We start from the raw sequence: 17,158 nt of genomic DNA, 5'->3' as shown, positions 1-17,158 counted from the left end.
TCAACTCCGGCACACATATTGCGACAATGCGCATGCGCCAACATCTAATGAGTGCCTACCGTTGTTCACATCTTTACTTACTCCAAATATCTTTGGTAAAACTTACTGTGACTTCCTGGCATGACAGCATATCCCAGAGTCTGCCTTTAACTGAGGGAGCATACAGAGATCCACGGCATCCTCCTTCTAAGGCAATGAATATACAGTACAGGCCTTCACTGAGATGTGCTTTTGTTTAAACTGCATTTTGCATTTTGCATTTTTTCAGTAACTACTGTCTTGCTTCTGTTTCTTAATATGTAATAGGATATAAGCAAACAGGAAAAAAATAAATGTCATTGCTTAAAGCATCTAATTCTGAGACCAAAACCGTCGTTCTCACGAGGTTAAACCCATCCCTTGGGAAAATTCCAGGACAAATACTATAAAACTATAAAACAACCATTGAACACACAGAGGCCCTGAAACCCAACAATGTACAATGTTTCAAGGACTAGAAGTCAATCTTAGTTAGTTTTCCTCCTTAAAGCCAGCGGATTCTGAAGTCACTTCCTCAATGTTCTATATATTTTTCACCATCAGGAAGTAGCTGACATACTTGTTTAGTGAGCCACACCCCAAACATCTCAGTCAGGGGAGAAGTCAGAGCCTAACCAAAATACAACAAACCCTAAAGCATTCACTCATTGTGTTATACTCATTTGTTTGAGTGTACCGCCTTTTATGCAGATAGGAAGGACTTGCCCCAAATGCCCTCAAACTTTTTTCTCTCTCGAATGAAACTTAAATAAATAAATAAATAAATAATAATAATAATAATAATAATAATAATTACGTGTCTTATGAGAATTATCAATGGGCATGTATGTCATCCCTTGCTCCAAATAATTGTAGATCTATGAACATGACAATAAAATTAAAAAAATTATCACAAGAAAAAAACAAACACAAACTCATTCACATTAATCTGTACTAATTTGCTGTAGGACTGGGGCCATCTGACCTTAGGGTGAACACAGGGCTGCCTGTCAAACCAGCAATCCAAGACATATACTTATCTTGGCTGGTCAGTGCAGGTCTGTGTGTATTGTATTTGTATGCATGCATGCGTGTGTGTGTGTGTGTGTGTGTGTGTGTGTGTGAGAGAGAGAGAGAGAGAGAGAGAGAGTGAGAGAGAGACAGAGAGAGAGACAGAGAGAGAGAGAGAGAGAGAGAGAGACAGAGAGAGAGTGGGACTACATTGCAGAGTCATGGATGGAAGGAGATCCCTAGACATCCTTTTCCCAGTGTTCCCCCCTCTTGTGATTGTCAAAAGAGACAGCCTTCCCCTGGAAACCACTGTTTAAATTTTACTGTGTTTATTGGACCGTCTGTTGCATTTTACTGCTCATTTGTTGCTGTTGCTGGAACGGCTATCCTACATTTTGCAAAGACGTCAAGCTCAGTATATCAAGGTGTTATTTTTGGAGGCATCTTCTCACATTTGAAATCGCTCTCCGATGAAATAATACCTGTGAAGTGAGATGTACTGTAGTCAGAGGGAAATTATTACTCAGGTGTTGCAGGAAGGATATTTTTCCAGACCACTCTTTCCATCATTATTGATCTACCATACTGAGAGTTTTCCAAATCTGCTGTTCTGCCGTTTTCCACTGTGTTGTTGAGAGGGTTTTCCACTTTTAATAATCATGGTATAGTATACATAACCACAAACCATCCATAATATAATCATTATCCTGCCATACACAGTCATAGGCTGGGACTTAGCCTTGTGTTATGAGTTTTGCCTCAAAAATCAAAAATCAACTGTCACTTTCATCTGACAATATACCTGTTGACTCAGATTAAAGAGCAGAGCTAATATACAGTACCAGTCAAAAGTTTGGACACACCTTCTCATTCAATGGTTTTTCTTTATTTTTTTATTATTTTCTACATTGTAGATTAATATTGAAGACATCAAAACTATGAAGGAACACAGAAGAAATTGTGTAGCAAACAAAAAAGTGTTAAACAAACCAGAATATGTTTTATATTTTAGATTCTTCAAAGTAGCCACCTTTTGCTTTGATGACAGCTTTGCACACTCTTGGCAAGGTGTGTCCAAACTTTTGACTGGTACTGTATATATGGTGCTATTTGAAGTTAGATCTGCAGAGTTACATCAACACAGAACATCCCTGTTTAATAGTGCACAACATCATAAATCCAGGGTTTTAGTAATGATGCACATCTTAGATGACCTTAAACATACATAAATGCATGTGAATCAAGGGATCCCTCTGCTCAACTTCCCATTATAAGCCTCAGTTGTCAAACAGATCTTCTCTGGTCTTCCACTCTGCTCTGTGAAACAGATTTAATTAAGGGCGCATTGCTATATGCTTTCCCTCTCCGTTTAGACTTTAACCTGGTGGCTTAATGCAATTTCACAGCTCAGCATCCACGCGTCCACTGCGGGGTCCAAGCCTGTCCACCTGCACCTTTATAAGGACCAGAGAGGTGCTGAAAGGGTTACGGACCGTGGGAGATTGGGAGGGAAACAGGAGCCTACAGTCAGAGCAGGAAATGACTGTAATAACACAACATTGTCAAAGGCCCTGGAAATAAACATGGACAATGATATCCTCATTTTGTATTCATAATAAAGTGGCAAGGGGAAAAATAGGGATTCAGCAGCGCGTGAATTCTATAATTGGTGGCTAATCCGATGCCTAACAAAAAACAGAACTACACAGAAAGTGTGGTTAAAACTAAATTAAAACAAGAATACCAACTGGGCATGCACTCCAACGAGGAATGCCATGCACCAAAAGTCACACTCTATTACAACGTATAGGGAATGTCAAGATCAGAACCATAATCTGACATCTGGATGAAACTAAAACTGAGAGTCAAGTGTTTCATTTTCATGTTTTACTGCTCTGGAGAGGGCGAAGGCACCTTGACTTGACATGGTTTGGAAAGGGAAAGTGCAGGGAGCAACAGCGCCAGAGGGGGATTAGAAACTAGTCCCCCCCCCCCATACTAAACACAACCTCCCAGTAATCCAGAGAGAAAAGAAAAGCTAAATCTCATTTGTTCATCCCTCCAGGTCCCAGATGTTTGAGCCTCTCTCCCTCAGTGCTCAGATCTGTTATTCAACATGGGCCCAGAGAAAATATCTAATGCTCAGCATACCCTGACATGGATCTTTCCAGTGCATGGCCACACATACTGGTAACAACATGTACGGAAATTAAACCGTCAGCTCAGTGCTTGCCCCATTCATAACACAAGAGTGAGTGATTAATACTGAATGTACATTGGTATATGTCCCAGTTGTTGTACAAAATCACATCTTTATCAGGTAATAGAATAGAAGGTCAGTCAATAATCAGAAAAAACATTAGAGAGTCATAAAGAAGAGAAATACTCTGAAATATGTTTAACAAAATATGTGAAATGAGTTCAGTGAGGTGTGGACTCATTTAATATTTCCATAAGGTTCCATACAAATATATGTCTAGTCTCTATAATAAGGAGGAAATGTATTCCGCGCCATTGTACGGCTGAATCATCCCTCACAGGAGCATGAGTTTCAACTTGACAGTGGACACATACATAATTAACCTACCTAAAAATGAATATTTCATCTCAAAGCATTTCATCTCCAAACATCAAAACCCCTCACAATTTGACATAATGAGCATAGCATTTTTTTTTTGTTTGTGAAGGGAGAGAGAGTAAGCAAGGGAATCTTTGCAAGAACACCTTCTACATGGAAAAGGTCTATGCAATTCAAAAATGATGTAAAACGTGGGCAAATTGAACTCAATTGCTTTTGATTTGGTTGAATAACAGTTTCTCCTCCAGGGATTCTGACAGTGAGATTTCTTACTGATTTATCTAAGCAGTGAGTGAGTGGGTAATGGTGTCAGCTCTCATGCCCTGTCCTGTGTGGTCGAGCTAGTCGTAATCTGTATTGACCTGTGACATGCCATCCTCATTTACAGTCTGAGGACAATTAGGTCTGACTCCTGCACATTAATGGTGCAAGAGCTATACAACTCTGTACTGTATGTGATGTAAAAAGAGGTGGTGCCATATCTGGCAGGTAGGCATTTTGTATGTGTAACACATTACAGGTGAGGTTTGCCAAACGTAATGGCAAACCTGCTTCAATCTAATTTCTCATTCACCCTCCATCCATGGAATTTCTGGACGCTTGAAAGGGTTTGTGAGCAGGTCGATACTGTCATTACCCCAAAGCTATTCTTAATTCCATTCAGTAGTGAGGCAAAGATTCATTTATTGATCAAAAAGTAGAGAGATGCCACTCCTATTTTATCAATTTTAGACTAGTTGGCATCGTCAGAGTCAGAGGAGCTTTGAGACAGATTCTGAAGAAATCTTTTTGATGTCAGTACTCTTATTGAGGAAAAAGAGAAAGTTACCTCCATATTTATTCAAAAGCCAGAGCCACCTAACTCCCTAATGTCACTTTCTGCTTTGGAAGATTTGAAATATTGATAGGCTGCCTCTGGACAACAATCAACATGAAAGAAAACAACCTCAATCATTACACACTACCTAGTACCTGGCTGTAACTGTGTTGTTTCACCCTAGTTCTAATAGAGTGCTGGTGCATATTGGTGTTAGGGTGGTAGACTGCCGGTGCATTTTGGAGACCATGGGTGACTTCCTGTAATATTCTGTGTTTATTCTTATACCTATAACACCATATGCTAAAGAAAGAAACAACCTGTATGTAGGACAGAGAGAGATTGTGAGGGGGATTCCTCAACACAGCGTGCGTCTGTGGGACCGTGAAAAGCCCCTCTCTCTGCCTCACTGCCACAGCAGAGAGCAACACCACCTGCCAGAGACCATTGACTGTGGGCTTTGACAGCGGTTAACTGAACAGGACATGTGTAGCCCCAGGTGACTCAAATCGCAAAACTAACAACACCATGCTTGATTGCACCCAGGAAGTCAGCATATGACACCAAGAGCAGGGACTAAGACACAATATGTTTGTGGAAGTGAAGACAAACAGGTTTCAGCAACAATGCAATGTGCTATCATGGAAACTGAACTCAGATTCTGAGATTCATTGTGTAATTCCATTTCATGCATTACAATGACCCTAGCCTCCACTGGGGTCTATATACAGTTGGAATCCCTGTAATCAAGTATATCATACACTACAATAGACATTCTGTTAGAACCAAACTGTAGTTTATGTGGGTGGGCTGGCACAGATTAAAGCTACATCTACTGTAGACCTTCAGTCATGGGGCACTACAGGAATAAAAGTGACTGACAGTCAGTACAGGACATTGCAAGGAAACCTGCTACCAGATGTATCTGCAAATGGGCCAGCTAGAAGAGTATATATATATATTTAAAAAAAAAACATTTGAGCCATTTTCCAAATTAACATTAAAAAAAACTGTTTAAGAATTTAAGATTATTCAAACATTCACAGTATGTCTATTTCACATGAGCGAGCGAGATGCATTTGAAAGTGTTTGTCTACTCAATTCTGTCCTGTACCAATTTCATTCCTTGCCTGTACTCAATATATTTACCAGCTTGCAGAGGACAGCCTACTCTCTGCTGACAACGTTGGTGGGCTGCATGAGAGCTGCAGCTGATTGGCTACATTTGCGGAGATAAACCAGAAAATCACGAGCTGTACCATTTTACTTGAAAAGGGGGTGTAGACAAATAGGTGTCTGCAAGATCTTGTATTGTTTACAATATTAATACAAATCGTATTTATCAAAACATTTAGTTACCAAAGTTATACTTCCTAGATTGTTTTCATAATAGATATACGAGAAAAAGAGATTAAATGGCAAGCGAGTTAATAAATCTCCCCCACGGTTCTGTACTAAAGGTACAGCTCAAAATGGCTGAACAGAGACAGTTATGAAGATCGGCTGTCCTACAAGAAATTAATATGTCGCAATTTGCTAATTAACGAAGAAACCTCCTAACAACTGGAGATACAGGTGAGATGTCTGCAAATGCGTCGGTAAATAATGTCTTTGGCCTTTAGCTATAGATAATGAAAACCAATGGTTCCTTTGCAATGGTATAACGATAGTCATTTCAGCCAAATATGGATATTGTTACAGACAGAGATAGTATAGGCTTTGGCCTTTCCATGTCATGCATATCTGAAAAAATAAGTAAATATAACCTGTAACCTATACAGTAGCCCTATGTAGTTTGTTTTTAAGTGTGTCAAATAGTGAAGTGAGAATGCCTGCCCCTCTCCTGCATTTGCTCACGTCATAGGTCAGCTTGCAAGGCACCTTCATGATGACACACACATTGTCAGCAAAATCAATACGTTGTCAGAATAAACATTTAACAGTGGTGCAATCATCTGTTTAGTATGGTGTGAGCTATGGCAAAACAATAACAATCAGCATTGTTGTTGTACGCCGTAGCAGGCCTAAACAATAAGAAACGTCTGCCCCTGACAGTCAATTTCACACCTGTAGTCTATGTTGTACAATACACTATTAGTTGGCTGATACTACTTGCAGGTGTCACAGAGATGTATCTGAGTGCTAAACATATCACATGAGCAGACCTGAGTGATTATTTGGCCCTGGTACTGTATGGCAATGTAACCACCTGTAACTCAAACACATTGTAGAAAACCCTGGTAGAAACTGTTTATCTTCTTTCACTACTTGCAGTTGTTGTCTTGTATGGAGAACAGAAAATGAAGCTCCCCTCTGTGTTGCTTGGCTTTTTCAGGTGATGGTTTCACTTCACATTTAATATGATTAGATTGGTGATTTAGATTTTTCGCTGAAAAAGTTGTGATGATGAATGTACCAAATGTAAGGCAACACTTGGGCCTAGATATAGGCCATGTGACTTCGGTAGCACTTTATTTAGCAGTAATGTTCCATTTGTATGAGTAGACCTACAGTACTTTCGGATAAGGTCAAGCCTACTTAAAAAAATGTCAACATAATTGGTAACTAGGCCTTCCTGGTACCAAATGCTATTGTAGTGCTTGTTATAATGAAGCCAAACAGAAACAAACAAGTTGCCTTATTCATTGGTTATTACTATGTAATTAGTATGTTGCAATGTAGTAATTTCTATCTAAATAAGCTTAATTTAGAGGCCTAGGCTATATCGTAAGATAAAGTGAAACCGTGTAAGATGTCGAGTCAAGATCGAAGGAACCAGCCAGAAACGATATAACACCAGTGAAATGCAAATACACCCCCCAAAATAAATGTAAATAAACCAAGACATGAGCTGTTAAGAAAGCAAAGATGCATTTCCCAGCATTTGCCCTGTGTAACAGATGATTATTATGCTTCAACTTGCCATTGTCATGTTACTGGTTGGACTGATTATTTGGACTAGCCCCTGCAGACTTGGGTGTGAGCCCCCTTAAATCCTCCCAGTCTGCTGAAGCTGTCCTGGCGGTAGGTTGCAGAAGTTGCAAAGCACTACGAATATATTAGTTTTATTTATATATAATGGTGCCAGTGTTATCTCACAACAATATATGCGAGGGGCAAATTCATTTGTAACCTTGGTGCTATTGCCATTCATATTTGATGTATGTTGTTGTTACCTACTTATGAGTGAGGCCTAGGGCATGCCTCAGTCAGATGAATGGCTGTAAATCTCAGGAGCAACACTGAATATGCATAGGATACACAAAAGGAGGTATTATATGAAGCACTGAGGTGAGTTTATGATGAAAACTGGCAGAGAGAAAGAGGGGGACATTTCTCTAAGCCAGTGCCGTCTCAGCCAGAGTTCTCCCTCCATGTTGTTTCAGGGTGATCTCGGTTGTCTCCAAATGTTGGTCCTTGAAATAGATTAGCTCCAAACAAACTATAATGTTACTTAATTACTATTACTATAATGTGAATTGCATAGCTTGTTTAGTCAAGCTTTTATGAGTGAATAAGCCTACTGTAATGCTGGTGTCCTGACATACACTATTAGAATTTGTATGTACCCTGTAGCAAACACTGGACTGTCATTTCCCCTGTTTTCTATAAGCAAGAATGTGTCAAATACAAGTCACTGGAAGTGTGGGACTCAGATCTAGAGTAAACAAACAAACTCCATTCGAAAGATGTTAGGGATTTACTTTGGCATAGCAGCTCCAATGTGGTTTCACATGTGGTGAGGGGACAGGGGGGCTGAGGAAACTGAGCTGCTTATTTTACATTTCCGGTCAATCATAACCAAGTCAATACCACAGAAAGTAGAGAGATTGCTTATACTGAACTAATGCTCAACTCTACACAACCACCCAAGTGGGCTATTTGTTGTGTGTGTGTGTTTGTGTGTGTGCGCACGCACACGTTGAAAGAAGGTATGCTATACAACGCATACAAAGGTGTTTTGAGTCCCTTTGAGACACAAGGCCAGTTCTGATGATACAGTATGTTCAGGCTGAATAGTTACCGGTACAGTATATGAACTCAGAGCTGCCTGAAGATGAGACACATGCCAAAATATACAAATGAATGTACAGTACATACTGTATTTTAGATGTAATGCATTCCTTATGCTGTGGTCATTTAGGCTGTAATCTTGCTGTCAAAATGGTAATTTTCCAGTATGATATTAAGTTACCCTAGCCTATTCTTAGCAAAACCGTACCAAGCCACACAATGTGTAGGCCTAATTTGCAAAATGGAAAATCCAGTGTGGTCATAGGAATATTTCTGTTTGATGATATTCACCTCTCCAGTTTTCCACAAAAGGAGTTATTTGATTTGGAATGAAAATGTATGAAAAAGAATAATTCAACATTCTCTTTATCTATCACCTTTGATTCTTTAACCTGACCAGGCTTCAATTGTTGGCTGTAGATTAAAAGGCAATTCAACATTTCAAGTGATTTACGCTAATCACAGGGACTTAATATATACTCACCGAACGCTTTATTAGGAACACTATACTAATACTGAGTAGGGCCTCCCTTTGCTCTCAAAACAGCCTTAATTCTTTGTGGCATTGATTCCACAAGTTGTTGGAAACATTCCTTTGAGATTCTGGTCCATGATGACATGATTGCATCACGCAATTCCTATATATTTTTCAGATGCACTTTCAAGCTGTGAATCTCCTGTTCTACCACATCCCAAAGGTGTTCTATTTGATTCAGATCCGGTGACTGGGAAGGACACTGAAGAACACTGAACTCATTGTCATGTTCATGAAACCAGTTTGAGATGACTTTTGCTTTGTGACATGATGCATTATCATGCTATGCTAGAAGTAGCCATTAGAAGATGGGTAAATTGTGGCCATGAAGGGATGCACATGGTCAGCAACAATACTCAAATAGGCTGTGGCATTCAAGCGATGATAGATTGGTATTAATGGGCCCAAAGTGTGCCAAGAAACCATTCCCCACAGCATTACACCACCTCCACCATGAGAAGGTGTACAGGTGTTCCTAATAAAGTGTCCAGTTAGTGTATTCTCAGTGCTGCAGAAACCCACCTTGTAGGAGTACAGAGGAGGAGGAATAGTCAATACCTTGTGCAAGGAAAGTGCATCTGAAGTTTGAATAATACATGGAAACCATGTTGTAGATGGAAATGGATGTGTTTCTGTTTCTGGTGAATGTTTCATTAACTGGTACATCTTAGGCTTATCCTAGAGAAAGTGAATAACAATTCTAGACATTTTGATTCACTTTTTCTGGGATGTAGCGTTTGTCCCTGAATGAATCCTCTGCAATTAAGTAGGCCTAATGGCAGTAACAGAGTGTATAGAGACAGTCGTGTATGAAATGTGTTCACTTTGTGACAAGAAAGTGCTTATTTGGATTTGCATTTCTAATGGAGACATTTGGCTGTAAAGTATACACTCGTGAAGCATTTCTTTCCTTCATTGTTCAGTGACGAGTGAAAATGCTAATGTGTTTGATCACATCCTCTGGCCCCAGAGTTGAAAGCCTACAGTTGGTTGACGATAGGAAACCGTGTTTCCGGTGTACAGTAACAGAGTGAAAATAACATGACACAGCTGAATTGGCGCCACTCACGTCTCATACAGTAAGCTGACGATCTCGTGTTTCAGCATAAGTTCCCTCTGTAAGTCACCTGGCCAGCAGTGTTGAAAAGGGAACCTTCTAACACTGTAAACAGAGAAAAGGAAGAAACTGTCAGCAGTCCTAGGGAATACTGTAATAGTGACTGGCCTCCACGGGAGGGGAAACTGGAGTACCTTAGGAAAGACATCAATGTGGCCTGGATGCAGTTGGACATGGGTCCATATGGGATAGAGACACAACCATCAGTGTGCAGTGCCTTTTTCCTGTTTTAAATACGTTTTATTTAGCCATGACTGTTAGATCACTCAATTATATAAGCCTAGGAGAAAACTCATTTCATGTGGGCTTTTTGTATTGAAACATGTCCATTGCGGTGAGGTGGAAACCCAGGCCCACGCCTTGTCATTCCTCTGAGTTACTTCCTACCCCAGGAGTGGGTGTGACACATGCGTGTGTTAAGAGGCAGCACAGTGACGCTTACTTTCATCCTCTTGTCTCCAGGCCTCCTCCCAAACCTTTCCTCTCTCTTCCCCCATCCTCCAGCTATGATTTAGGTGTCAGCGTTGCTCCCTCTCCCTCCCTCCCTGGATCATGTTACCCTGCCATTACTCAGATGTTCCCCAAGCGCGGGTGCTCTGTGTCGGGCGGGGAGCCTGCCTGCCTGCCTGCCTGCCTGCCGCAGTGCCTCACCGGGCGGACTGGCGCACAAACCACAGACGCCCCTGGTCAGTGGAACCACTCCAGCTATGGCACAGGCTCGGAGGAAAATGACACACTCGGGTGAACAGCGGCTCACTTTAACCCCAGAGCTGTATTTCATGCTCTATTACGGAGTTTGATGTGGACCTAGAGTCTTTCATCCTGCTGTTTTTGAAAATGTGATCTTAGATCTATGTTAAGATTTTATTGTTAAGACTTTTTGTACTTGAGTAGAATTTCTGGCTTTTGCTCATATAGGCAAGGCACACAGCATGGCTTCACCAGTCTGTTTCTAGGCAGTGGTATTCATTAAGGACCGCACAACAAGCCCTGCTTACATCGCAAGTCAGGCAGAGATTTGTGGACCTCATTGTTTTATGGTTATGTAATGTCGGTTCTCTTGACGAGTAAAATGTCTTGTTAAATCCTACACCACCCTTTTCCCATAAAACTGAGTGATGTACACTATAGACGTGGGCCTTGCTGCCCTGTTAAGGATGGTTGTGCTCTGGGATGTGAATGGTCCAGGGGCTTGGTCAAAGGATGACGCTGCAGGATTTTCACTGGCTGATCTTTATCGCTTGATAAATGGATGCTGAATGAAACTCTAAATCTCAGAGGAGCTGGCTATGAGATACTGTATCCAGCTCTCCTCAGTGCGTGCGTGTGTGCGTGTGAGAGAGAGGTCACTTACAGGCCAGGTTACAGTATATCAGGCCTATACTGGAGTGGTTGGTTTACTAAGGACTCTCATCTCCTGTGGGTTTCCCTTTGAACAGCCATTCACGATGAGCCAAACCTTTACAAGAACCATGTTCTCTCTTCTCAGCTGAGCTCCATGCTCCGTGCTCTCATGCCACAGAATACAATGGTAGGTAATCCATTGTAATAGAAAGGGAAGCCACGTCGGGTCAGTGATATGTTCATTCATCATCTCTCTAGTTGTTTTATAGTAATTAACATCTGTGGTTTGGAGTAGCCTAATTGTCTAGCAAGAGACGGTTCCTGTGCCTGAGGCGCTGTTGGTCTGTCACAGACAAAACAATGTGGCCGACTGCTTGTTTACTCCAGTCTGTTTTATTGCTGTCAGCTCTACCCTGTGCAGCATTGGCACAGTGTTATTTGCACTGGATGTTTCATTTGATTAGTCTCTTATGGAATAAATGAAGCTTGTAATATTTAAATTTTATATTTACAACTTTTTATATATTTACAACTGACAGTACAACCAGGGCCCTTTTTACCCTGAAGAGTACTATTAGGCTAAGCGTAGACAGTAGGAAGGTCTCTCTCTCTCAGATCTTAGCCCTGAAAGTCTATCTGATTATGGAGCATCCTGCTTTTTAAAATTGGCTGTTAAAGGAGCCACCTCTGGCCACCGCAGCAAAATTCAGTTCGAAGTTCCAAACAACATCCTCCCTATTGATAATATAACCCCCCCGAAATGGACATCCAATGTTTGACATTAGTTGTTGTGTTTCTGCATGCGCCAACGATTAGAGGAGGTAGCCACCAGAGACAGAAAGACAAAAATAGGTCCACTCCCCTGGAACATCCCTGGGCAGTAAAAACATGTTTGTATAGAAACTGAGTGTCGGGTAGGACACTCCATTTTAGAAAGTGCTTTTCAGGACCAAAACTAACCCGTAAATGAAATATTTATTTCAATAGATCTCATTCCCTGATCGCTTCCAATTAAACATAGTCATTCCAACCATTAGTATGCTTTTAGAAAGCTTGAATGTTACATATTGCACATTTTAATGCCTCTATGGATCAAACAAACAAATACAACCTCTTGCTACCTCTTTTTTTGGGGCAGAATTCTAGATTAGAAGTTAATTTCCTTGTGTTCGACAGTAGGTAAAGACCTCACCTATGTCTGCTTATTCTGAAGGATAGTGATAGCTCTGTGGTTGTCGGCTATGATGGAGGGGAAGTGGTAGTTGGTCATCTCTCAATGGCTTTTGGTTGTGGTTTAATTCACAGCATCACTGTGGAGAAAGTGTACAGTATTTAGGTCCCTCAGATCCAGAGCTGGCCATTTTGGGCTTGTCTCTCCCTCCACAGAGCAAGAGACCTGGCAGTGCATTAAGGCAGCCCTCAGCTACACCCCAGTTCAAGTTGGACACGCTAAAACCTTCTACAGCTCACAGGAGACCTCTAAATTACTGCTTTTCACGACCAGAAAAGTGCTTCAGATGTTTTAGGAGTTTTTCGTCTACTGTTATGTTTTTCCTGTCTCAGAGGCAACTATTCCACCCTTACTTCATCTTTTATCCTACTGAGGAAAACACACAAAAGGTATGAGACCAACCTTGGCAAAGACGTGAAGTGAGCCTTAAGGTTAATGCTAAACTGCTGTAATACATTATTTGGTAGGTTTTAGAGGAGAGATAGTGAGGTTCAGCATGTACCTGTCAGTACTAAATGATTGCTCATTTCCTGCGGAGGGGGAATGGAGTAATAGCATGCAGCTGGCTCAGCTGGACCTTACCTTTCCTTCCCCTCCCTCTCTCTGTCTGTCTCTAGCCTTTGCCCTGGCGGTCCACAGTGTTCTCAGACCTCACTGAGAAGGGGTCTGTTTTCCAGAGCCATAAAGACAACACACATAAGCTGTTTCAACACAGCCCCTCTGGGCTCTAACTTATGAGGCTTTTCAGGGGTCGACGGCCTATGCTCACGTTCCAATTTCACCTGGAGTCCATCATATAAGGTCACATGACCAAGCATGGCCCGCCTCTCATGCTGTGGTGATAAAATAAAAAAAAGTCATTCACCAGCCATGGTCCACTATCTGACAGAGGATGGGACAGATAACCCAACTGATCCATTTATCTAATGAATGATAAACACATAGGATTTACTCAACACCTATGCTCCTAAGTCCCTCAAGCCTATCCTTATTCTTCCTACGGCTGCTTTCCTCTTTGATTAGCTGAATGCTTCATTGATCTGCCTGGGGAAATGCTACGTGAAGCAATGAGTGCAGAGGAACCCTATTTATTACATGCTCAGAGAAAGCAGAATGTTGCTTTTACGTAGGCCGTCCCTCTTTCATTGGAAAACGCTAAACATAAATCCAGAGATGTGTCTCTATAAGTCTGCAGTGGACAAGGAAAAGCTGATCTGGTCATGCTTCGCAGGCACTGGAATTAGAGATCCAGAGCTTGCATTTGCTGAAGGTGGGCCTTTTTCCCCAAATGTCAGCAAAGACAAACTTGCGAATCAGTGTCACATGGGGAGGGAGGACATAAATTTTTCATGGCCTGTAGTTGTTTAAAGGGATGTGAATTAGGCCTACATTTTCCCAGAGAATCACAGCTAATTAAAAAAGTAATTAAGATTGAAATCTTTGCAGAGAGTGCAAACCCAAATTGTCTATATACTCAAATCAACCTTCAAAAGGAAATCCCTCCATTCATGAAAGACTAAATTAAACCATAAGAAACATTTTTCTTTTCTTTTTTTTTTCTGTCTTGTGTCACACGGGACATCTGTTGCAAAGAGCAAAGAGTAAAATCCCTCTGCACTCTCTGAAGGACTGTTCATAATGCATTCGCTATACATATTTTAAGTCAACCGAATTTATTTCAATAAATTATGTCACTCTAAGGACACACTTCGATCTATTTCCCGTACCCAAACCGCTGTGAAGCCGAACCATATTGTTATCTCATTCCTCATGTGGTGAATGATAGATTAACAAACATTTTTATAAGCTGTCCATTGAGCATGTCCACCGTTTTATCACCAGCATGCTCTGCCAAAAGAGCCTCTTTTTATGTGGGATTTAGTTCCAGTTCTTTCCTTATTCTAGTGCTGTTGTCAGGGAGATCTGGCACTAGATTTTTGGCATTGGTGATGCTAATGTGTTCTTTTTTTGTTGTACAATTTAATGAGAATCTATGTAACTTTACATGAAAGAATCTTTTTGGTGGTTAAAGTGTTAATAATTAGTTAATAGACCGTTAACTAGGCCTATTAGTTTCTTGACAGTCTTTGATTCAGTAATATGCATTTCACCCATTTATTAAGTGTGTAATCATCACTTCAATACCGGGGGTATCAAAAGGTGGCTTGCTCTAATCGTGTGTACAATCACAGAGTAATAGATTTAGCACACAGTAAAATGGCCAGGCAAGTGTTTTTTTCCCCTATACTGGAAGTGCTCCCTTTCTCTCATGGCTTTATTTTTAATTATTTTTAATTTCTACTGTGTCTTTGGTAAGTGTGTCAGCTGCACTCACTTAGGCCATCAAGACATTTTAGTTAGTGCCATGACCTTCTTCTCAGAATAGGAATCCGTCATGTAGCCACAGTAGTTCATTCATCTCATTTTGGAGTCTCTGTTGGAATCATCTGGACCAGAGAGGATTCGTCCTGCCTCCAGTTTCTGTGATTCTCCTCTAGGTTTTATTGCGCAGCCCTGTCTGTTCTACACACTGTAGTCACGTGACCGCACAGCACTACTTAGAGCAAAAATTACTGTTGATAAGTGTTCTCTGCCCTGGCTACAAAGCAAAGCTCTGTTTCCTGAGCTGGCTTATGTAATTAGTGTTTAGTTCAGTATACTGCCAGAACATTTTCCCGATATGACTTTGCAAAAGACATGTTTTACAGAGACAAAAGTGATGGGAAATTTCATATAGAATTGCATTTTTTCTTTTTTAGCACAGCATAGGTACTTAAAAACACAGTCTCTGATGTAGGTAAAGGTCTGTTTAATGTATAGGCTTATGTAAAGTGCTAAGACCCCCCCCCTGCCACCCCCCCCCCCCCCCCAACCACAATTTATTTTTCTTCACCTAAATGCCGACAGGCTCTCTGTGACATTACTGTAGAAATAAGTCAAATCCTCAATAGTTTCCTCTTTTTTCCTTCACAGGCAGGAAAGGGTTATTCTTCATGTTTCCTGCCCAATTCCCACTGCTCTTGCTAAGTTCTGATTGCTTTCTTGATGTTAAACATTCCCAGGCTCCTATAACCTTCTGACTTGCCTGCACCGGCCAAGAGTTGTCCCAGGTGAACGAGTGGGCGAACCTCCTGGATAAAATCTCTGCGATTTTAGTTCTTGGGGGTGGGGGGGGTTTGGGAAACATATTTTTTTTTGCATTCCTCAGAACAACACCATGGGAAAGCATGTTTTCTGAGACATGTTTTGTTGAATTGGTTTACTTTTATGAAACCATTGGTATTCAGGCCTTGATTTTTATCTTCCCTAATGGACTCGTCTACTGTGTTTGATAGAGTGGTGGACATTGCACTTAGCCAGTTGATGTATCTCGTTAGGGTTTTCTCTCACCCCAGAAATGGATGATGAGGTTTAGGGATCGACCAATCAATTGGACACCGATCAGAATAAGCCGATTTGAGATTGGTGATCAGCTGATATTCCTTTCATGCGTTATACCGATCCACGGCGCAAAAAACCATGAGGCAAATTTCTCTACAGTGAGTTGTCGTTGGTGCTGCTAGCACATGTAAACAAAATGTGTTTGTACAATGGAGCAGTGTGGGAAATTAACTTTTTTTTCAGGGGCATTTCTTGCCCCCGTGAAATCATTTTCGGTGGCATTTTGGGGAATTTCCAGGGCACTGCAATTTGTGGATGAAAAACTGAATCTGTAAACTTATCTGTCAGGCCTGCTGGAAAAAAGGCAAGCATTCACTCAATTAATTAAATGATTACTTATTATTATTAAAAACCATATTGATCAATCCCTAATGAGGTTACATTTGTAGTGGTGGTCAGCATTCGGGGTTGTGCAGGACAACTATAGGCTAGGATCTGACTAAGCTGCAGCACATTTTTCACGTAATTCAGTCAATAGAAAATATATGAGCATGAGACATGGGTGTGCTACATGTTAATGAATAATCTGCAGTGTATTAGAGGCTCCAATAGGTTTGAATATTATGCCTATCCTTCAGAATTTACTAGAACTTCCCCAAAGTTTCCTGAGATCTCATTCCCACATATCTTGTTTATTTTATGTTTTTTTTTTTTTTTTCCTGCATTTTTTCCCACGCCGTTCCATCTCTCTCGGGACACCTGATAGACGGACGTGTTTGGGTTGCGTTGTCTTGTCCGACTTAAGGGAATGTTCACATCGGTATAAAATAAATCAAGCCCAGATTGAACAAACAGGAGTTTGCGGCATGGACCTGACCCAGGAACAGACCTGCCAAGCCTGTCTATATTTAGCCCAGTGATGCTAGGACTAATTGCCCTCCGAGGCCTAATCATTTCCAGGCTCACAAGCTCACAGTTGACTGGAGAGGCCAAAACACTGCTGCCTTATGTCACAATATATCCTACATCTACAGTATAGTGCTATCAGAGCTTTATAAACAAGACAGGCAAATTATCCCATCTTCTACCTGGGATCTGAGTCTGCAACCTTC

The 17,158-nt window shown here is 41.0% G+C and overlaps 1 protein-coding gene across 1 annotated transcript in view; it reads left to right on the top strand.

Annotated features, from left to right (window-relative positions):
* The first annotated feature begins 5,897 nt into the window (after positions 1–5,897).
* Positions 5,898–17,158, top strand: part of znf438 (zinc finger protein 438) — a 33,238-nt gene continuing 21,977 nt past the window's right edge. Inside the window, exon 1 of the mRNA XM_083680453.1 lies at positions 5,898–5,999. The gene's annotated coding sequence lies outside the window, so the exon portion shown is untranslated. The remainder of the gene's footprint in view (positions 6,000–17,158) is intronic.

This window comes from Argentina silus (assembly GCF_951799395.1).
Source record: "Argentina silus genome assembly, chromosome: 1".
In the NCBI taxonomy this organism is placed as follows: domain Eukaryota; kingdom Metazoa; phylum Chordata; class Actinopteri; order Argentiniformes; family Argentinidae; genus Argentina; species Argentina silus.
This window is presented reverse-complemented; position numbering and strand designations above follow the sequence as displayed.